This window comes from Desmodus rotundus, chromosome 9, assembly GCF_022682495.2.
Source record: "Desmodus rotundus isolate HL8 chromosome 9, HLdesRot8A.1, whole genome shotgun sequence".
Taxonomy (NCBI): Eukaryota; Metazoa; Chordata; class Mammalia; order Chiroptera; family Phyllostomidae; genus Desmodus; species Desmodus rotundus.
In genome coordinates, this window is record NC_071395.1 from 3,239,258 (window position 1) to 3,261,795 (window position 22,538).

At 46.5% G+C, this 22,538-nt stretch overlaps 1 protein-coding gene across 13 annotated transcripts in view; it reads left to right on the forward strand.

The window, feature by feature from the left end:
* The first annotated feature begins 14,049 nt into the window (after window positions 1-14,049).
* The window catches only part of BLTP1 (bridge-like lipid transfer protein family member 1), a 123,321-nt gene continuing 114,832 nt past the window's right edge, over window positions 14,050-22,538 (forward strand). For 10 of the 13 annotated variants that reach the window (XM_053930588.1, XM_053930584.1, XM_053930587.2 and 7 more), the window contains exon 1: window positions 14,052-14,258. The gene's annotated coding sequence lies outside the window, so the exon portion shown is untranslated. Of the gene's footprint in view, window positions 14,259-14,322; window positions 14,437-15,614; window positions 15,799-22,538 lie in introns of those variants that run through there. The other 3 variants (XM_053930585.1, XM_053930586.2, XR_008427592.1) reach the window with 3 other exon arrangements.

The following is a 22,538-nucleotide window of genomic DNA, read 5'->3' on the forward strand; positions in this document are numbered from 1 at the left end:
TTACTCATTAGGGGTTCACGTGCTGTGATTTCTGATATATATTATGGTTACTAATGACTTGGTCCAGAATAAAGACAAAGCACACAGACACTACAATACGAACATTCGTAAGGGATATAGCTAGCTGTACAGCTGTTTATTTCATCATTATCATCTTCATCATTGCTAATAAAAGCCTATTGGGAATGAATGCATCGGGCTTGATTTTCTACGAAGTCGTCCATCAGGGGTACCTCAGCCAAGGCGGTAATTGATTAAATGCAGCGAGGATGAGTAGGGCCGAGACCGCTTGCCTGCCGGCGTTCAAACTTGCGCCAGGTGGCGGAGCCCTCGTAATGCATACAAAGTGTCTTGTGATTTCTCCTACCAGCGCAGGGCTTGTTTTCTAAGTTTTTATTTCAAAGTGATTTAAGATTGACAGAAAAGTTGCAAAAATACTGTGAAGGCAAAAGATTTCCCTGTGTACTTCACCCAGATTCCTCAAACATGAACATTTTACATGTGCTTTATCGTTTTTTGTACACACAGGGCGATGTGGCTATAAGTCTGTTTTTTTGTAACCCTTGAGAGCAAGTTACAGACCTGAGGCTCCCTCCTCACCCAGCACATCTCTGTGGGTGTCCTCAAGCCAAGGGCATTCTCTGTCCAGCCACAGCGCAGTTATTAACTAGCAGGCTCACTTTGACACGGGTGAACCGGGGGACTAGGTGTGGTTCACAGATGTCATTCAAATTTTACCAGTCGTCTCTCGAACAGCCTTCATAGGAAAAGGGGAAAATATCTGGTTGAAGAGTCATTCTAGGCGCACAAGTTGTTTGGTTTTCTTTTCTCTTTAGTCACCTTTAATCTGTAATCTCCACTCTGATGACCTTGACACTTTTGAAGGGTTCGGGCCATTTATTTTGAAAAACATCAGTTTGCAGATTCCTAAATTTCCTCGTGACTAGGTCCGCACAGCGTGTTCTGGGCAGGAGGCCGCAGGTGGCATTGTTTCAGGAGATGCACAGTATCTGTTTGCCCGATTGTAGACGATGATAACCTTGAACACTTAGTAAGGTAGCACCAGCTGGGTTTTTCCACTCTACAGTGTCTGTGTTTTCCTTCGTCTGTGTGGGGTTACAGGGAGACTGCTTGCCTGAAACAATTACTGCTATGGAGGTTGCCACATGGTGATTTTCTAATCTTGTCGTTTCCTCTGCATTTATTACTGTTTGGGAGAGCTTTCCCTTTCTCGCACACTTACTTACCTATTTCTATTAGGATGAACGTGAACTCTTACTGTATGCAGTGAGTTATAAGCCATTATTATCGTTGTGTATTTGGATGCATACATTGTCCCGGGTTGGCTGATGTTCGCGGTGAGCAGAAGGCCACCAGTGCTGCACTGGGCACTTCTAGTTCTGGCAGCACCAGAAAGGGGGCTGTGGACGTATGAGCTGGGAAGCATGGGTTGGATTCCAGTGTCTCTGGGTGGTGGAGTCCCTCGTAACTGGGAGAGGGGTGGGGTGCCAAGCAGAGCAGAGACTGTGGAAGGTGAGGCAAGGTTGCAGACAAAGACAGATTTAGTGTCAGACTTGTTGAGCGCAGTCCTCCAAGGACACATCCTGGGGAACTGCCCAGCACTTGAGAGGGGAGCCCCGGAGCTCAGGGAAGAAGCAATGCTGAAGGAGCAGACCAGGGGGCGTCCAAGACAGAGGCCTGGGCAGCCAGCGAGCAGCCTGAGCGGGACTGGAAAGCCCACCTAGAGGTGCGAAGGGTGGGGTTTTGGGAGCACCTATGATTCACATGTCAGAAAGGAAGCAGAGCAGGGAGCTTTTTCACATGGCACCAAGCCGAGATAAAAGCAATTTCAAAAAGGAGTGGAGCCAAATCCTGAGGCTGCATAGACTGACGGATGAGATGAGGCCGTAAACCTGACCCTGAGGAAGTCAGTGTCACCCTCAAGAGAAGAAGCACCATAAGTTGCAGGTGAACAAGGTGATGTGAGGATGCGAGAACAGCGAATGCAGAATTTACCTTCAGGGAGTCCAGCTGTGCAATGAAGACCAAACGTGCCACAGTGAGGCAGGAGCAAGAGGACTTTTCTTAGACTGGACATTGTCACCAGTGCTTCCTCTAAAAGACAGAAAGGGGACAAGACAGAGAATGCCTGTTGCCTCACCACCCTCCCAGTTACTGTTGATTCAGCCGCCCAGAGACACTGGGCCTGTGGAAGGCGGAAAGTCTTACCCTAGCTGGAATCCAGGAGGGGACAGGCATGAACTTACAGGGAGGTCGTGGCGTGAGGAGGAAGGTGGGTGGCGGAGGCCGATTTCTTCTGTGTGGTCAGGGTGAAGGAAGAAAGAGAATGGACTTGGAGCTGTCTGAGAGGGGGGAGATGATTTCGAACAGCGGTCACAGGACCGAGACAGGCCTAAGGGTACTGCAGTGGTGTTCACACACACGTGCAAACCTGACTGCACACTGCATCAGTGGCGGCTGAGCACATGGACACCTCAAGCTCTTTATGGATCTGGACAGAGGAACGTGAGGGGAATGCAGGCGCTGTGAGCATGTCAGGCTCCTTCGGAAAGCAGATGTCGAGGCAGGACCAAATGTGCACAAGGGGTAGTAGCGGGGGAGTCGTGGGCGGTGGGGAAAGCCTCAGCCGGCGCGGGTCTGACCTCTCTGGAGGGAAGAGCAGGCAGGAGGTCCAGCCAGGAAGGCTCTCAGACTTCAGTGCAGTCTACAGCAGTTTGGCCAAGCCAGTGGGAAATCCTGGAACCAAAGTCCCCTGCTAATGGCGCGACTGTCTTGCAAGAAGGCCTCTAGCTTCATCCTCTAGCCCTGGTCTGTCACTGGTCACAGCAGCTGCAGGAAGCATGGGGCAGGCCTGGGGTCCCTCCAGAGCAAAGGCCTCTTGGTTCGCTCAGCAGCAGGGATTTGAGTGACACATTCCATGGCTGCCAAGTGAGCGTGTGATGAACTTTTTATTTTTCAAAATCAACTCCCTGGGAGCAAGACGATCACCAGAAAGCCTCCACATAGGAGATGTGTCGTCTCCAATCTGTGGGGATGTAGGGCTGGAAACTGAGCCCTGGTGCATGGACGCAGGGGCTGTGGGCGGTTCGAACTTTTGACCAGAATGAGAGAAGGAGAACTGGGGCAGCATCCAGGCAAATCACCCCCAAGCAACACTGAGGTCCTTCCTCCACCGAACGGGCAGGTGGGCAGGAAGCCCGCCCTGCAAAGGCGCCCGGACCGCTGTGTTGATTTAATAGGAATGCGAGCTGTGGTGCCTTAGAATGAGACATTTGGGGGTTCTGTAAAGGTCTTCGCTACCTCCCAGAGAGTTTAGGACACGTGGCTGAACTCTGCGAAGTCGCTGATGGGGCGTCCAGCAGGACTGAAATGAGGGCAAGGTGAGCAAGGCAGGGCTGTGCGTATGAAGGGGTGGATACTGTCTTTGCTGAAAATTTGATATTTTGTCCATCGTGGATTTTTGGCACTAATTTTGTTTAGTATTGCCTTACAGTGTTTACCGGGATTACAGAAGGTTGGGCACCCCCTTAAACAGCCTCACTCTAGCCCCAGCCCTGTTGCATTTCTGTGATCGTTTCTTTCTGTTCTTGCTGCCGGGCCATCTCGTGAAACGGCGAAGCCCTGGAAGGAGCGACGTGCCATTAGGGATGCGAGAAGGAACAAGGATCTCCTATTCAGTGCTTCCTGGATCAGGCTTTGGACGGCTTTCTGCGGTCTGTTCACGAGGGAAGCCGCTTCCTGATGGGTACATTAAAAGATTGACTAGAACACCCAGGACCCAGCTGAGGTTGGGTAAGTTGAATTTTTAATAACACTAATAGCACAATGATAGGAATGTCGGCGGAACATGGTAAGCACTCTATTAAACGTTTGTTGAATGAATGAAAGCAGGTTCAGTGAGATGTTTATGAGACATCAAAGGTCATTTCAGAGCATAAACAAGAAAACCAGGAAGTGAAAACTTTTTTCTTCTGGCTATCCCAACTACAGAACATTGTCAGGTCATGTTCACTAATTTATCACCCCTGGTGTGTGTCCAAGTGGACTGTTGCTTCTAGTATCGATAAACACCATAGATACCTCCTCTCTGAAAGTTGCCGTATGTCTGGGTTCTCCAGAGAAACAGAACTGATTAGATAGGTAGAAAGATAGATAGACAGGTGATAGATAGAATTTACTATGAGGAATTAGCTCTCATGACTATGGAGACTGAGAAACTCAAGACTGACAGTCAACAACAAACTGGGCACTCTGGAGAGCTCAGGTGTACATTCTAATCTGAGTCCAGGGTCAGGAGGAAGCCCATGTCCCAGCTCCAAGACAACTGAATTGGCAGAGAGAAAGGATTCTTTCTTTCCCAGCTTTTTATTCCGTCCAGCCCTCCAACAGGGCTGAACGAGCCCCATCCACACTGGGGGGGGGGGGCTGCTGCTTTACTCAGCACACGGCACATTTATCTGGTCCGGAAACACCCTCACAGCCACACCCGGAAGTCACAAATAACCGCTTATCTGGGCACCCCGCAGCTTGTTCAAGTTGACACATCACGGTTGCCATTGTAAAATCTAGGAACATAAAAGTAGTTCTGTGAATCAAATATTTACATAAGTGGCACTTCCTTCCATTTTTCTTGCAAAGGTAACTTCCTCTTGGGTGGTTCAATACCAGTGGAAAGGAAAACTGGATCTGGCTAATTCCCAAGTTTTCAGAGTTATGAGGCCACCTCAGTGAGACCATTGACCAAGGCGAGGCTGTAGAAAAGAGCACTTCCCCACGTGATACTACGTGGCCCTACGGTACGTGAAAGACGTAAAGAACCCAGTGACAGGCAGCAGTCCCCCTGGGTCAGGAGGGCAGTCTTAGTTCTGACTACACGTCATCGTCCTTCAAGGTGTGAGCAAGGGGCACAGCCAAGAGCCTTCCATTTTTAGCTACTGTTTATGGCACTTGAGAATAAATTCATTTATTCTTCTAACTGGGCATTGAACTTTTAAATTCGTTGCTCTGAACCAGCTGTCCTGTTGTGCGACTTTTCTGTGTTCAACAACTCCCGAGTAGTGAGCAAGCAGGAGCCAGAGGACGGCTCCTCTCTGGCCACCCAGCTCACACGGGGTCCCGGGCAAGGAAGTGCGGGCCTAGCAGTTTGCCCATCCCTGTCCCAGGGGCCGGGTTTCTATGTTTTTAACAAGTGAGTACAAAACGTGCGGGAAACTCTTCATTGGAAAAAGATTTAATCTTTGCTTCGAAAATTGTTTTCAAGTGTTTTAAGTAGGCAGTGATAAGATTTTTTTTAACAGGAGACAGTGACATCATGTTTTGATTATAAAGATAATAGAACCATAGCGAAATTTCTTCATATCTCTTTTAAAAATGTTCTTTTTCAAAAAGGAGTTATTTTCTCATTTATTTATTTTTTTGCATATGTCACCTTTTCTTTGGTGGCACAGATGGATAAAAAAATTGTTTTAACACTGAATGCTGCAGTCAGGTATGATGTAATTATTTCAACCTCTTAAAGTGGCCCAGTAAAGCTCACACTACCAGTAAAGGTGTGTATCTCTCATGGGAGTGTGAAACTCACGAGCCAGCTTGGCTGGGTTGTGGTACCCAGTCATTGAATCCAACACTGGCCTGGGTGTTGCTGTGAAGGTATTTGGTAGATGTAATTAGCATCTAAAATCAGTTGACTTGAAGTAAAGGAGTTTAACCCTAGACAATGTGGCCAGGCCTTGTCACATCTGTTGTAAGGCCTGGAGAGCAAAAACAGGCTTTCCCAAGCATAAGAAATTCTGCCTGAAAACTGCACCATTACCTCCTGCCCAGGTTTCCAGCCTGCCCTGTGGATGTCAGACTGGTCAGCTCTACCACTGCGTGAGCTTGTTTCTTAAAAGATACAGGATGCGGAACACGCGCGTAAGAGAGATTTTTACATATACGCAGGTACTGCATTTCAGCTTCTGAAGGACCCAGCCTGTCACCGCTGCTGCCAAGACGTCTACTGTATCGATTCTGTTTCTCCAGGAGACGCAGACTGAGCATGGGGAAGTGCGGGGCGGGGATGGATGGGTGGGAGGTGACTGTGATGAACACAGAGGGGTAGGGAGTGGCCAGGTGGCCTTAGGACTTGTAGAATCCGCAGAACAGGAAGAGATGACAAACAACAGGTTAAGTGAGAAAAGAAATAAACTTTAAGAGATTGAAGAAATTAAATTAGGTTTTTTGCCAACCAGGTTGGCAAATATTCCAAAGATTGACAGCCTGCTTCATTGGTGTGGCAGTGTGAAAACCGAGCTCTCAGACAACTGTGCTGGGAGGGTCCAAGGCATGTCCCCCGGGGGAGGGAATTTGGTGAAATCTAACAAAAACTTCATAGTTGTTTATCACTGCATCCAGCGTTCCCAGTTCAAGACCTTTACCCTGAACATGCACCTTCACAAACGTGAAAAACACAAAGGGTTATTCTTTGCATCATTTTCTTGAGATACCAAAGTGTTGGAAGTAACCAAAGTGCTTATGAATAGAAGATTGGTTAATAAAGTCTAGTACACGCACCCAGCAGGGTTCCATGAAGCTGTATTGAGAAAGAAAGACTTCTGTGTGTGGGTATGGAATGATTTCTAGGGTGCTGTATTAAGTGCAAATCAAGGGGAAATGAATATAGATAGACTGCCAACTTTTAAATGAGGAAGGGAAAACAAGAATGTGTGTATTTGCCAAATTTTGCAAAATAAAAATTGCAGTAAAAAAAAAACCCCAAAGGCAGAACTAAGGAAATGGTTTGTGTAAGATAATAGGAAGTACATGTGTTGGTCTGTCCCCCAGTTCCTGACACAGGCTCCGGAAACCTTGCATTGTACTTTGCTGGGGACAGGAGTGTTTTCTGTTCTGATGACACTGTCTGGCTCCTAGTCAAGGGCAGGTCAGGAAATGGAGTTGTGGTGGCTCATGCCGATGTGACGAAGTCTCCATAAAATCCCCAAAGTGCAGGGTTTGCAGAGCTCCCAGGTGGGTGAACAGGTGGGGGCCCGGGAGAATGGTGACCAGAGGGTGTGGAAGCTCCGCCCCTTCCCTCCTGCCTTGCCCTACACAGGCCTTCCATCTGGATGTTCATCTTACCCTTTATCATAGCCTTTTATTATAAACCAGTAAACATGAGTAAAATGCTTCTCTGGGTTCTGGAGCCCCTGTAGCCCATTAATCAAACCTGAGGAGGCAGTTTTGGACGCCTCCCATCTGGACATCCCAAAGCCACCACCCTGATCCATTTTGCTGATGGGATTGTGATGCCAAGGATGAGTAAATAAGAAGTGGCTACTCGCTGAAGGCCTCCAGGAGACCCATGTGTTCCAGGCGGTGGAGGGCGCTCCCTGAGGTGTTTCAGGGGCTGGCTACATCTACAATGGTTTCCAGTTCCAGGGGTCGGGGTTGTGTTGGAATGTCCCCTGGAAAATGTAACACAAGTGCCTGCCTCCTGCACCTCCTTCTGTGAGACAGGAAGCACATTAGCGGGTGGGCTTCGGGTTCTGGAGGCCAGACTTCTATGGCCCGTAAACTGGGTGATGAACGGCCACTGGCTTTGAACAGAGCCCAGAGCCAGAAAGGGCTCTGCGGCAGGTCCAGGTTGCTATGCGGGCAGGGCTGCTGCTGGGTCACGTGATCTGCAAGTCTACAGTGTGAGGATATCAGTGGTAGCAAAGGCTGCTGTGTGGCATTTGTCTCAAGTCCCCACAAGAAAACCACAGAGCAGGGCCCCTGGGGTTCTAGAGCAAGGCCGTGCCATCGGGAGCAGACGATCTTGCACCTGGCATGCCTCTGGGGCCCTGTAGAGATGGGACACCTGGGCGTGGGGGGCCAGGCGACCATGCATCGGCCCTTGCCTCCCATGGGAACCGACACATCCTGGGGACCAAGTGGGCTGGCATCAGTCTCATAACGTGGAAGAGGTGCCTCTGGGATTGAGCCTGGTCAGGCTGCCCAGAACCCCCGACACCCACCGCCTTGGGGCTAGCGGCCCTCTTTCAGACAGAGGAGAAGGGCCACGTTCGGTTCTGGTTTACGGATGGGCCATGTTCATCCGTGGACGCACGCTGAGCGAATGGCAGCCGCCCTTGACAGGGATGAGGGGAGTGAGCGCAGAGGGTAGAGGTCCTGTTCCTGCTTCAGTGTCAGGCTGTTCCTACTAATAGTGCTTTGATTTAGTCTTAGTGTAAGACGTGCCTCCTGTTTGTCCCTCTTGCTTATTAAAATTGATTTAGGTGTTTGTGGACTTTTTGTCAATATATAATTTATAATGAGTTTTTTTGTGTTCCTTATACTATCAGCTGCACTTATTGGGGGACTGCACTGAATTTATATAGAAAATACAACTCATACTATGCTAAATGGAAACATTGTGAGCGAAGTTGTCTCGTTACTTAGATCTTGTATGTCTTTAAAATTTTGTTCATAAAGGCTTATACATTCTTCGGTTAACTCCTGGTCCGTGCTGGTTTTGTTTAATTGTGCCCTCTTTTCTGGTGGGAATTGGTTAATGAAGGTATATTATAGTAACTATACACAATAAAAGGCCAGTGTCAGGCGAGATCGGGAGCGTTCAGGGTGGGGTGGCCGTGGACTGTGAAGAGCCTGTATCACGGCTCTGGAAAGGAAGTGGACTTTTGCAGTAGGCTCCTGTTTGTAAAATGCAGACACTTCAGGAGCACTGTGTATGTCTGACTCCTTCCACGGGAAACCCTGCACCCAGTTCCGCTCCTCCTCCCTGCTCTGCTCAGCATCACTGTTCTGGCTTTCTTTTTCCAGGGTTATAGCGTGTCCTTTTAAAGAAACTAAAATGATGTGAATTCTTGTATAACCTTCATATTTACCTACCTTGAAAGCTTTCATTTCTTTCATATCTTCTCAAGTTTGACTCATTTCTTAACTCAGAAGAGAGGGACTTTGAAGGTATTTTTGGCCCCCAAAGCACACAAACTGATTTCAGTGTTTGCTAACATTTGTGTTGCTGGTAGAAAGACGATTACCGTATTTTTCAGACTATAACACGCAGCCCCCAATTTGGTAGGAAAATGGGGTTGCATCTTATGGTACAAATGTAGCTTACCTTTACACTGGTGAAACATTATGTTATTTGTGTTATTAAATATTTTACCGTATTTTTTGCTTCAAAAATTTTTTTCCTATTTTCCTCCTCTAAAACCTAGGTGCATCTTATAGTCTGAAAAATTCGGTAGTATATATAAACTGAAATGAATTATAATTTGCTGGTTTTTCTAAGAATTATCATTACAGTTTAGGACAAAAGTGGCTTATGATAGCTGGGTGAATGGGGCAATCATTCAATTACTTGTTATTGAAGTGGCAGTTTATGGAAGGAAAATATGATTAGAGTTTAATAAAAGTATACATTAGAGAATTACATCCTTGATGCATGGTAACAAGGAAACATTTTTTTCTTAATGAAAATGCTAACAGTCTGATTTGTGACTTTGACATTACTTAGTAGCCCCATAAACATTGCTCTCGAGAATTGTATCTATTACTGAGAAATTTTAGTTAACTTCAGAATAATAATTCAATGGTAGGATGTCTAACATTTAAACTTGCTTGGAAAACAGAAGAAAATTAATTCCAGCATAATAAAATTGGGTATATGTGTGCCACCTGCAATACACTTTTTCCTATGCTATTTAAGTGAAGAAGGCTGGACACCTTTTGTTGTTACTCACAATGCTGATTCTGCTAAGGAGAAATGATAGAAACCTTCAGTCCAATGTATGGGATTTGTACCTTCAGTTTACATACTCATCCAAAACAGAATTGATGCGATCGGTTTTCTGTCTAGAGAAGCTCTCCCCCAAGCTCTCTGTTCCTAGAATGTCTATCTTCCCGATAACTTGAGCTTGTCCTTCCCATAAATCATACTGACATTCTCTCTTGTATTTTCATTGTTGAGTCCTAATAGTTGTGTTTATATTCGGGATACAAATTCCTCATCAAACACATGACCACAGAAGTGTTTTCCCATTCTGTGGCTTGTCTTTCCACTTCTGGGTGCGGTCGTTCGTAGCGGATGTGACCTAGTTCGCTACCTGGCGTTGAGCCCCAAGGAGAATGCCTGGACAACCCCAGTACCCACCAAGAGACTGAGAACTCGAAACAGCCTTCAAATAAACGACTGCTGGAGGAGACGGGGGCAGCCTAAACCGAGGACACAGTGGGCCTTGTGGAGATTGAAGGGCAGTGCAAACCAGTTGGATTATGTCTCCCTTTAAAATCCTTCAATGGCTTCCTGTTGAATTTAACATAAATGCCAAACTCCGCATCACAGACCACAGCCTTGACACGCAAGCCCGGGTGCAGAACAGTGTCACCTGGGGTTGTTGAACATGCAGAACCTCAAATCCCACCCCAGACCTTGAAGCAGAGTCTGTATTTTATAAACGTCTCCAGATGATTTTTCTGCATATTAAAGGATGCCGGGCATTGGCATACATGATCATAAATGGTTTAAACTACGTGGTGATAGTCAAGGTATTTATTTTCTCTTAGAAGAAGCCACTGTATGTTATATTTGAGGCCTAAAGTCCAGGAGTGAAATCCTGCTAGTACCATGCCCCCAAAACACCCAAGTGCTTTTGCCCTAATTTGCTGTGCCCTTCCGCCAAATGGACCGTCTAAGGAAAAACAAATCCCACCCATCAGCCCTTTCTGGAACACATACAAGATCAAATGATAACTTACAAAATACACAACAAAGGTAGCACGTGTTTTAAAACAGTACGCGGGATGTCTGCGTCAAAGAATTACGGAAGAGCGAAATGAAAATGAGACCAGGTTTAGGAGAAGATCATATTTGTCGGGTATGGTGGGCTCAGCTGTGTGCCCTCAAAGTTGTACGTTGAAGCCTTAACTCCTAGACCTCAGAATGCGACTGTATTTGGAGGTCAAGCCTTTAGAGAGGTACTTCAGTTGCAGTGAAGCTATTAGGGTGGTCCCGAATCCTGTCTGACTGGTGTCCTCGTAAGAGGAGGAGATTGGGACACAGGGGGAGGAGACACGGGGCACTCGGGCACCGAGAAAGGACCATGTGAGGACACAGTGAGGAGGCAGCCATCTGCAAACCACCAGCAGATGTCTCACGAGAAACTGAAACTGCTGACACCCTGATCTAGGAGGTCCAGGCTCCAGAACAGTTAGGAAGTATCTGTTGGCTAAGCCGCCCACTCCATGATATTTTGTCACAGCCGCCCAAGCAAACCAACACAAGCGTCAACCCATCTTGTGTTTGGAGGGAGAAAGTGTGACTTGATGGGGGGGCCAAAGAAAAAGATGGTTATAGCTCATTAAAATACTTTAGGTAACACACACATATCACAAAACTCGGTTGTTATGAAAAGCGTATACAGTGGAAGAGAACGTCCCCCAGACATCCTAGGTCAGGACGCCCAGTTTTTTCCTTGTCCTAATGCTAGTCTGTACCAGTTCCTCCAGCATTTATCCAGATATACCCTGCGCCTAAAGAGCGGTGTGTGTGTGTACATGTTATTTTACAATATGCGCCAGCGACCGGAAATTTTAACTTTTGTCCAGTGAGTCTTTGGCTCTTATGTTTTGCAAGTCAATTTGTTGGTTTTGGCCTATTTGCTTATTATTTTTACACACATATACATATATCTCTGCTCTCCAACTTTTTTATAATGTATGTTGTGGATCCTCTCATGTCAGGGCGTGTAGAGCTGTCACTTTTTGTCACTGCTGTACAATGTTCCACAAGTTTTAAACTAGTCTTTTACAACTGAACATTTTTACATTAACAATCTTTGGCTTTTATAAACAATGTAGCAATGGGTAGTTTGTACCCTGGTCAATGTGAAGGTACCTGCATGATTCATTGTAGAAGTGGAAATGCTGGGTCAAAAGAAAGGTGCACTTAAAGTTTTAAAAAGAAATTGCCGTATTGCTCTCCATTGAGGTTAATTAATTCACATGCCCGCCAGCAAGATAATAAGGCGTCTGTTTCCCCAAACCCTTTCTAGAACTGTGGTGATAAGTAGTTCTGAACCTTGTTTGCAGTGCTAGTAACCTGAACTTACATTTAGTAAAATGACATAAAGCTTTATACACACATTATACAGTTGTCAGATTCCTGGTACTATTTTGCTGTGTATAATGTGCACTTGCCCAATTTTTTGAGGGAAAAATAAGGATGAACATTATACATGGGTAGTACCTGGAATACCTTGCATCTGTTCTTGTGTTTTGTAATGATCTGTTATATAAAATTTCTTGTACCATAATACATTAAAAATAAATGCTAAAATTCCTTTATAATACAAAAAACAAGTATCTAAATATAAATGAATAAAACATTGAATTAAAAAATTAAAACGAAATTTTTTTTCCTGAAAATTTGGGCCAAAAATGTGGGTGTAGCATACACGGCAAAATACAGTAATAATGTAAGATACAAGCATTGGGAGAAATTCGGTGAAGGGTACACAAGGCCAGTCTTTACTTTTTTTTTTGTAATTTCCTGTGAATCTATAATTACTGCAAAGTAAAAAAATTAAACATAAGAAACTATTAGAGGGCTTCTGCCATCAGAGCGATTCTTAATGAGGCCTCGGGATGGAGATGGGGGCTTCTGTGGCCATGCTGCCTGGCCAGCCCAGGGAAAGTGAAAGGAGGTGAGGGACTAGGGGAGGGAGGGAGCCTTGCCAGGATAATTAGTGAGTCCAGCAGACTTCCAGGGAGCTTAATGATCGTCACAAAATCAAACATCTTTAGAATAGAAAGGCTTTCAAAATAAACAATTCACTCAGATAATGTTGTCTGGGTGTCTGTGTCAAGTTGCAAGGTGGCTCTGGTCATAGGGATGGAAAGGAAGTAGAGTCAGAAGCTCTCCAACAGTCCACCCAATGGTTAGGTGTGATCCACAGTGAGTTTCAGCCCCTCTCCCCTCCTAATAAACCCTTTCCCCTAGCCCCAGGGCAATTTAGTTTAGTAAATTTTGATTGGAGGAAACAGAACCACATCTACATAATTTCTAGTGCAGAGAACTTGTCCTGGAACAATTTCCCGCTTCTGCAGAAGTTGTTTAAACTTGAACCCTTGTGGGGGTCCTGGTGCCTTATTAGGGAACCAAGGTTAAGAATGACGAGGATTCTTCCAACCTTTGAAAAGACCTTTGAAATTAATTTCTTTGTAGAAGTACAGAAATAAGCTAAAGAGCTCATTCAGCTAAGGATGGTAGGGAGCGTCCTGGTCGCCGGTGTAAGGCCCTAACGTACGTGGGCGCTTCTCGGTTTCCATGCAGCGCTTCCATAAACCACTTCTGCCTGGGCCTCTGTTTCCTTCCATGCAATACGGGCTATTATGGTACTTCACGTGTTTAACCTTTCCCGACTTTATTCTACATTTGGTTTCATGTCTGTTCCTTTGGGGCACGCGTGGAACTCCGATGTGGAACTGTGAGATGAGAGATTTCAACTCGGGGAGGAAGGCAGAATAGAGATTTCGACCCAGAACTGAGCAGGTAGGATACAGGAATATTTGAGGGCAGAGCTTTGGAGCCACACTGCTTGTGTTCAAACGCTAGCTCTCCATGTGATTAACTGATGTCTTCTCGCTGTACCTGAGCTTTTCATTTGTGAAACAAACAAATGGGGATAAGAGTATTTCTTTCACAGGGATTTGGGAGGAGTAAGTGATTAGAATAATGCCTGGCCCATACTTAACACTGTTTGCAATTGCAGGTCTCCTTGTCTTATGTGCATATTTCATATCTGCCCCTAGCGATCAGAAAGCTGCTGCAGTCATGGCTGTTCCCTATTTTTTCTGTTACAAATTGTGCCTCGGCTCCGCCCCCGGCCCGGCGAGGGGTGGGGCGAGGAGCCGTGCTCCGCCGATTCCTGGGCGAGACTCGGAGGGCGTGCCTGGAGGCGCCGGCGCCGTGACGTAGGACGTTACCAGTTCACGCAGCCGCAGTGCAGGCCAGCCCCCAGCTTGGACTCCCTCCCACCCCCGCCTCCTCCCTCCTCCGCCTCTTCTCTGTCAGTGGCCTGGGTCGGGGCCAGACCTCGGGCGGCGGGCCTGGATCTTCGGCGGCGGGCCCGGCTGGCAGGGCTCGGGGTGTGGGCGCCGGCCGCGTACAGCCGGCGCTGCTGCCGCCGCCCAGGGCCCTTGGCGCCCTCCAATGAGAGGCTGGACGGTTCCGGGACGCCCCAGCGCTCGCCCAGGTGAGGGAACTGGGCTGGGTTCGGGTGGGCGGCACGTTATCCACCGTCTGTGGACCTCAGCGGGGTCGGAGTCGGGAGGTTTGGCCTCGCCGCAGCTGCGTGCTGCGGCGTCGGCCCATCTCCTAGTCTTTCGCTGTGCTCACCTGCAGCATTGGGACCGGCGGAGCTGGTGTCGAAGGTCAGTGGGCAGGCCTGTCGGGGCCTCGGAAGCCGGAGTAGCCCCGGCGGACAGGGCTGAGGCGGGTGGGCGGCGCCCGCTGGCGGGTGTGTGGCCGCAGCGAGAAGGGCGGTGCACCTGCCGGCGGCTACACCGCGCGGGCACCTGGTTGCGGGAGGCTGCGTAGCGCTGGATCCCGGGCAGTGGGGCTTCAGAACCCCCTTCCCTGCCCAGGCGACGTGCGTCTCGTATCTGAATCGGTGCTGGCTGAGTCTGCACAATGGAAGTGGGCGCATTTCGGCGGAAACATTATCTCGGTCAAAGGGAGGTGAAGGGAAGTTGATTTTGCTCTTTAAAGTCGTCTCCTCCCGCCACCACCTCCACCGCTCCCACTCCCCACTCCCACCGCGTTGGCTTAGTTTCAGCAGCAGAAGTAGGGACGCTGGTTAAAGGGAAGCAGAGCTTGTGCATTTCCTCTGTAAGGAAATCATGGTGTCTGACCTGTCTGAGCGTGTAAGTGTCTCCTGGTTTCGGGTTGCTGCTTCCCCTCTGTGCATGTCAACGAGGCTGATTTATCCCAAGTTTACCAGGCACGTGAAGTATAAAAACAGATGAATTTACCAGAGTATGTATCTTACAAAACTGCTGAGTGGTACATTAGCCGCATACCTTACCTCGTTTAGTCGTCATAACAAGCCTATCGTGTCAGGTCTATTATTATTCTCCCTTTGTATGTGAGAGAACCAAAGCCCGCAGCCCTAAAAAACAGCTCGTCCGAAGTCAGAGCTGCGAGTAAACCAGGTGACCTGGCTCCAGGTTACAGCACCCCCCGAATCGGTGTGTGTTGCCATCTCCCAAGCACATTAAAAGTTTGCAGGGTGATTTTCATTGGACAACAGGTGCTCCAGGGGCTGGGAATAGGAAGGAAACCAGGGAGCCCTTCTTGCCGGCAGAGACCCAGCATTTGAGAGAACTTTTTTAAGTCCACACTTGGAGAAGGTTGTACAGGTGTGGGTTTTGACTGCTAGAACCCTCTGACTACCAAGCCATGCGCTTTCCATAAGTACAGTAGTTTTGAAATGTTTGGAAGGCCGTGGGTTGGAAATTGTGGTCTTACTGTAGATTTAGGAGTATTTCTTATATGGAGACTTTAAAGAAGGAAATGTAGTATTGAACTAACATTAAAGACTTACCTGCAGGTGTCACCAAGTCATCTAATCTGAAACAGCGAAACTGCTGGTAAAGCCAGAATTTCTGGATAATTGGCTGAAATCCTGTGGGGTTCCCCCCCCCAGGTGTGATAAGATGAAACACTGCAGATGGGCCTTTTGAAGATAAGGAGCAGGAGAAACAACACTGAAGACTTTGGGGGAAAAAACCCAGGTAAACGTTTTGGCGAACTTAGAAAAAAAATCTAATTTCCAGTGAAAGCTCAGACAGAGGAAATCTGAGTTTCTGTTTCAGTTGGGTTTTAATCTGCTTTAAACAGTGGGGGGCTGGGGGGGGGTGCATAGCTTGACCTGTCAGTCACTTCGCTGGACTTGGGACTCCTGATATCTTACTGACAGTTGAGTCACGTGCCGAGCTTGTGTGTTGGGAAGAACAAGGCCACGGACAGCTTTGGCTGGTGCCCAGTGTCACCGTGCTTTCCTTCTCTTTTGCATGCACATTAATCTTCCCGTGTTATAAAGGATGTTAAAAAGAAATGATGAAAACTAGTTGACTTTGGTTTGTTCTTCATAGCACACTGTGTGTGGTTGAACTCAGGTGCACTTTTACTGTGAATTCTGTGGAGAACAGTAGAAGATACGGTTTAGCATGGCTAAGAAACATTTAACGCACTTGGTAAATATTCAGTGAGTTCCACAATGTCAGGCGTTATTTCAGGCCTCTAGTAATAGAGTAGTGGTCACCGTGGCCCTGAAGACCGCCAGAACAGTGAGGCTTTTTCTAGAAGGTAATATTTTTGTAATCCATACATTTTCTTGTTTTTTATGCAAGGATGTTTTTGGTTTATGTCAAAGGCTGGGAAAGCAGCACTATGCAGCCATATGGTAAATGTTTGTATTTATAATCTTTCATATTGTTTTCATTATTAAAGGAAGATACTCTGTTAGTGCTTCTTCGAGGGGCAGTCGGAAACTAGGATTCTTACAGACTTCATTTTTGCATGCTGTTTTTCGTGTTAAAGACAGCGATAGGGTTTCAGAATTTCATGGGAGGCTAAGAAAACATTGACTCTTGAATTTGTGAAAATGTCGGGGAGTTTCCATGTGACAAATACGAGTGGCTTGGTCAGAGAGGCAGTCTGGATTGTGACTTGAAGAGAGGAGCTTGGGGCGTGGTGATCAAGCACAGGCCACTGCAGTTGCCCAGGGGTCGGGTGAGAGACAGAGGTGAGACAGTGCAGGGGGGAAGTGAGGGCGCAGACGGGCTGGGCAGTTGCAGAGACACCAGGATGGGTAGGACTTAGTGGGCCAGAGGGGCAGTGGGGGCCGGGGGCCTCCTCGTCACTGTCATATTCAAGCATATAACACCTAGGAAATACTTGCAGTGTACGTGAAATGGATCAGCTGATGTCTTGGGACACTGAGTGGATGCTGGGGCCACTTCTGAGGGAGCGCAGGAAGAGCAGCAGGGTTGGCGTGTGGTTGGAGGAGAGGCGTTCAGCGGGAGCCACTGTATTTGAGGCCTCTGTGATTTCCACCAAGAACTGTCATCAGGCAGCCGCATGCACGAGCTGAGATGTGGCTCGTGGAGTCTCAGTTCATAGGGACAGCTCAAAGCAGTGCAAGTGGATGAGTTCTCTCACGGAGAGCTTGTGGAGCAGGGGTGTCTGGCCTGCGGCCCAGGACGGCTGTGAGTGCGGCCCAACACAAAATTGTGAATTTACTTAAAACGTTATGAGAGTTTTCTGTGATTACATGTTGCAGTGTATTTAATGTATGGCCCAAGACAACTCCTTTTCTTCCAGTGTGGCCCAGAGATGCCAAAAGGTTGTACAGCCCTGAACATGGAGTAATAGAGAGAAGTGAGGATGGGACACACTAATACTGAAGTGTCGGGGGAAGAAAAACACACCTCAGAGGAGGTGGGCTGGGCAGGGAGGCAGGCGGAAAAGTCACGAGAGTCACAGAAGTCAGTTGGAGAGCTGGGTTTGGGGAGAAGGGCTGCGCATTAGACCTCTTTGAGACATCAGATAAGATGAGGACCACAAAGTGTCCATTGGACAAGCCAGTTAAGAAGCTGTTGACCTGAGCAGGAGGAATTACACAGGGGGAGCCAATTCACACTGGGTGAGAGGCGAGGACGAAGAATCGGTGAAGCACCTTCACTGGCCTAGCTGGTTGGGACACAGGTCAAGGGGACTTGAGGTAGGCTTCTGCCAAGACAGGAGGTAGGAAGGTGTGATGATCATGGACACAGGTGATTGGTAAGAGTGTGAGTAGAGGGTGCTTCAGACAGTCCGTGCAGGAGACCCCCACTTCTGGGAGAAGAGAAAATGGTTCCCTTACGGGACTGGTAACCTTTTCGGTGTGGGCTTTCTGGCTCCTGATCTTTTGGTAAGGAGGAAGAGAGAAGGGTAGGGTAGTTTAGCTTAAGAGTACAAGTATGAACCATGTGGGGAGAGATACTTTGCAGATATCTTGCAAAATTGCCTTCTTAAACTTTGGATTAGTTACCTGTTGCTGAGTAACAATTTACCCCAAAACTTAGTGGCTTAAAATGTTTATTATTGCAGAGTTTGTACCGGTTCAGAACTTGGGTGTGACTAAGATGATTGCATCTGGCTTAGGGTCTCTTAAGAAGTTGCAGCCACGATCTTGGCTGGGAGGGACTTCAATCACCTGGGCATCAGCTGGGGCTGGACGACTTGTCGCCATGATGGCGCATTCCCATGGCTGTTGGCTGGAGGCCTAGGATCTGCCCCACATGTACCTTTCTAGGGCTTCTTGGTGTCCTAACAAGGCAGCTGGCTTCCCCCAGAGACGAGGCTCCGATAGAGGGAGCAGGGAGGAAGCTGTGGTGTCATCTGTGACCCGGTCACACACCATGGCTTCTGCTCTGTTCTTTTAGAATTGTATCATTAAGTCCAGCTCACGTTTGGGAGGGGAATTAATTAAGTTCCACCTCTTGAAAGGAGGAAGATCGAAGAGGTTTTGGACATATTTTAAAATGACCGCATACCTTCTGTCAATTGCCAATCTCATTAGGGGGCAAAGCTCTGTAAAATGATATAGAGATACAGCCTTTATGACCAGGTGAGAGGGAGGTACAGAAAAGTGGGGAGGTGATTCAGCCAGAGTTGTTAATCGGGCTCCAGAAATGGACATGTTACTGCTTGTGGTTATTAAAAATAAAAAACAAAACCCTGCTGATCTTTGATTTAATGGAGGATTGTTTTAGGAGGAAAAATGCCATAGTGGGCAGAATATGAATTTTTTCTTGTACCAAGATATTAATTCTGGTAACATTCATTTTAGATACTAAAGTAGAATCTAGACCTGAGAGGAGGGAACTTTTTTCATAGAAAAGAAACTATAAACCAAGAGATTGTTACTAATTTCTGTGAACATAAGTGATGACCGGCAATAGGACACAGACTCTAAAGCCAGACAGTCTAGTTGTGCTCCCAGAACGGCCTTTAGCCGTGTTTGTGCTTAGCTTCTGCCCCAGTTTCCTTGTCTGCGAAAGGGGTCATTGTAAGTGGGTACTTATTTGTGGCGGTTAGATGAATAAATACATGCACAGTGTTTAGAACAGTGCCTGGCACATAGCAAGCAGTGAATAAATGTTAGCCATTGCTTTGGTAGCTCTGTTTTAATGGTGAGCTAATTCCATGGAGTTAACATTTCAAAGAGTAAGATAACATCAACCAAAATGGTTAGTTCAGACTTTAAACTACTGGCCTTACTGTACTTTGTCACTTTTTATGCGTGTGTACAGTATGTTTCTATCTAGCTCCGTAACCATTTGAAATCCTGTGTCAGATATCACCAGTAGTATGGTATAGGGCATATCCCCATAGAACTCTGAAGCAGGCTTTAACATTTCTTTTCCATAAGAGTTCAGTTTCAATTGTAGCAATATTCTTCACTCCGAGGAGTTGGCTGTGAGATGAATCTGTTGGCTTCTTTCCATGGCAACATGCTAATAAAAGACATTTTCTTTGAACGTGATGTAGTGAGAGTGTTGGTGAACAGGTGCGGCCATGGTCCTCATCCCTCTCCCCCCCATCCAGAGGCCCCGTTTTCCTGTTCTGTGGGGTGGGTAGTTTGAAGACTGTCAGGGAAGGTTTTCTGACTGAAGTGACTTAAGGTAGAAGATGAGAGAGAAGCTTAAGGAGTATATACAAAAATGGAAGTCGTTTTACTACAAGAAACCTTCTTTAGAATTTTACCTTGCCACTGCTTTTTAGTGTTAGGCCTTCTGATATATTTCTAATCAAGATGGAAGTGATACATTGAATTCTTGATTAAAAGAATTTAAAGAAACTTGCAGAGTGGGTTTACCAGCCAGTATGAAAGGCAAAACAACCCCACAACTGATTGGTGTGTGGGCTGTGGCGGTGGGCGGATTAACCCTCTTCTCTACGCCCCTTTCTGCCGGCCTCTGCAGTGCCCCGCAGGACGGACCGTGCCGATGGAGGCGGTGAGTCCTGGGGGACTGCGGGAGGTGGGTGCTGCTCAGACCTCACGGCCCTTCCAGACTTGGAGGGGCGGAGGTCGGCTCTTCTCACCCTGTAGTGGGTATGTTCTCCGCAGCGTTTTAAGAGCGTTTTTTTTCTTTCAGTAGGTATCTAGGTGAAACAGACTAAATTTCTGGTTATAAAAGTGAGGTTTGCTATAGTGCATCATTTTTTTTTTGTTGTTGGGTGACACGATTTCCCAGATGTTAAAAATTCTTTCAGCTCTAACATGAAGAACCATTTTTATAGCACGCGTTATGGTATTGAAAAGTACGTTTGTTTGGTCGGCTGATTTCTGGTGCTGGAGTCATTGGTCATGTGTGTGAGCATTCCCTCAGCAGTGAGTGTCTGCTGGGTTGCGGGTGCGCCTTGGCGTGTGATCTGTTCCTGAGGATCCTGCCCACTGGTGTTTGTGCAGCTGTATTATTCATATTCGCTCTGTGATTTAGGCCAAATAACGTCTTTTGGTTATAAAGTTCTATTATTGAGCTAACTATATACACTTTTTGTCTTACATATTGCAATGAATGAAACACAGTTAGCTCATCGTTTACTGTTATGCATTTTATTGTTTTTACCTTAAGCCTTTTTTGTTGAACTGATTTTTTTAAACAACATTAATCACAGTGATTGTAACGAGTTTCTTGTCAAGCACTGTGCTGTGGGTTTTATGTTTGCGTTAGCATCTCCTAAAGGAAGAGAAGGCCATTCACGCAGAGGATGCAGGCTCAGGGTGGAGCAGCAACTTGCACCAACGACAGTGACGTCTCCCAGTGACGGAAGGGTGGCGGACCCCGAGCTTTCCTTTTCAAACCTGACTTTAAAGTCCAGTCTGGTTGCAGGTGGCCAGATGATTTCTGTTATTTCTGATAGAATGTTATGTTACCACTTAATTTTATTGGGCTTTAGAGTTAGTGGGTAGTGAAATTATGCTTGTCACATAGAGAATCCTGGGACTGAAAGAGACCTGGAATGGTTTTTTGTGGGTGGAGAAGATTGTATCTAAATGTTTCATCTAAGAGAAGGATTGTCTGCTTTGTTCATTTAGATGAACAGAATGGGCGGTTAGATACCTTTGCTCTGCGTACACAGCTGCTGACCCTGGCCGAGATTGTCACAGCAACTAAGTTTGCTTTTGCTGTCCACCCCGTCATTTTAAGGTTTTCTCCATCTTCAGGAACCTTGGGACTTGTGTAACATTCTTGGGTCTTGCTCATACTGTAACACATGGTAATAATTAATGCTAGCTATTTATTGACATAATTTAAAGGTACCTTTGTATTTTAAGAAAGAATAGTGGTTAGTACTCTACTTAAATGAATGGATGGTGGATTTTAGGCCTTGTATCCTAATAGGTAAACATTTTTAGGCAGAGATTTTCAAATCACTACATACTCAGGGGTATCACTTTCATGTGAGATGTTCAGCTGCAGTAGGTACTTCTCTGCTTTCTGTACTTGATTCGTGCAGCATCGTAGGCTTGGAAGGAGCATCACAAACTCCTTCACTTTAGGATACCTGCCTTTAGATGCTTGAGTGCTCAGGCTGTTTGAGCCATCGTAGAAAAGGTTCAAAGGAATTGAACACTCTTAAAACTTCCTGTGGATAAAAATGCTGTGATCTGATTTGTGCTTTACTTTTGTTTTGGATGTCATTATGTCACAGGAAAGACAGGCAGGAAGTGCGTTCAGGAGTTCCTTTGTGTTGGTACAGACTGAGGCATTTGAGTCAGTTACCCTGCTTGGTCAAACACCCGTTTTCTTAATTGTTTAGGAGGACATGAATTTGACATTGAAATTGGGAAACCTACAAAGGTATCTCAAGATAGTTTGTTACATATGTGCCAAAACTAACCAGTAACTGCAAAGTTTTCAAGTATGTATGTATATATTCTTTTTTAAGACTCTCAAAGGATATGTTTTCACTGATTTTTAGAGACAGAGGAAGGGAGGGGTGGCCGGGTGGCTCAGTTGGTTGGATCATCATCTACACCAAAAAGTTAGGGGTCCGATCCCTGGTTGGGGCACACACTGGAGGCAACCAATCGATGTTTCTCTCTCACATCCATGTTTTTTTCTCTCTCTCCTTCCCTTCCTCTCCCTCTAAAATCAGTAAACATATCCTTGGGTGAGGATTTAAAAAAACTAAAATAAAGGAAGAAAGAGAAAGCTTATGTTGTAAAGTTAGCCCCCGCATTTTAAGTTGCTGGTTGATGGATTTTTCAAAGCTTTGAAAAGTCTGAGAACATTCTTTTTCCAGTTTTATTGCGATGTAATTGACATGTAACATTGTGATTTCTGGAGGGTGAAAAGGCTCTTCGGAAATACTTGCTTGTCTTTAGCAGTTCATAATCACGTACTTTTGTAAAGATGCATTTATTTCATTCAAATATTATCTCCCTTCCTCCTGTGGAGTGGTGAAGCAGGTTGACTTG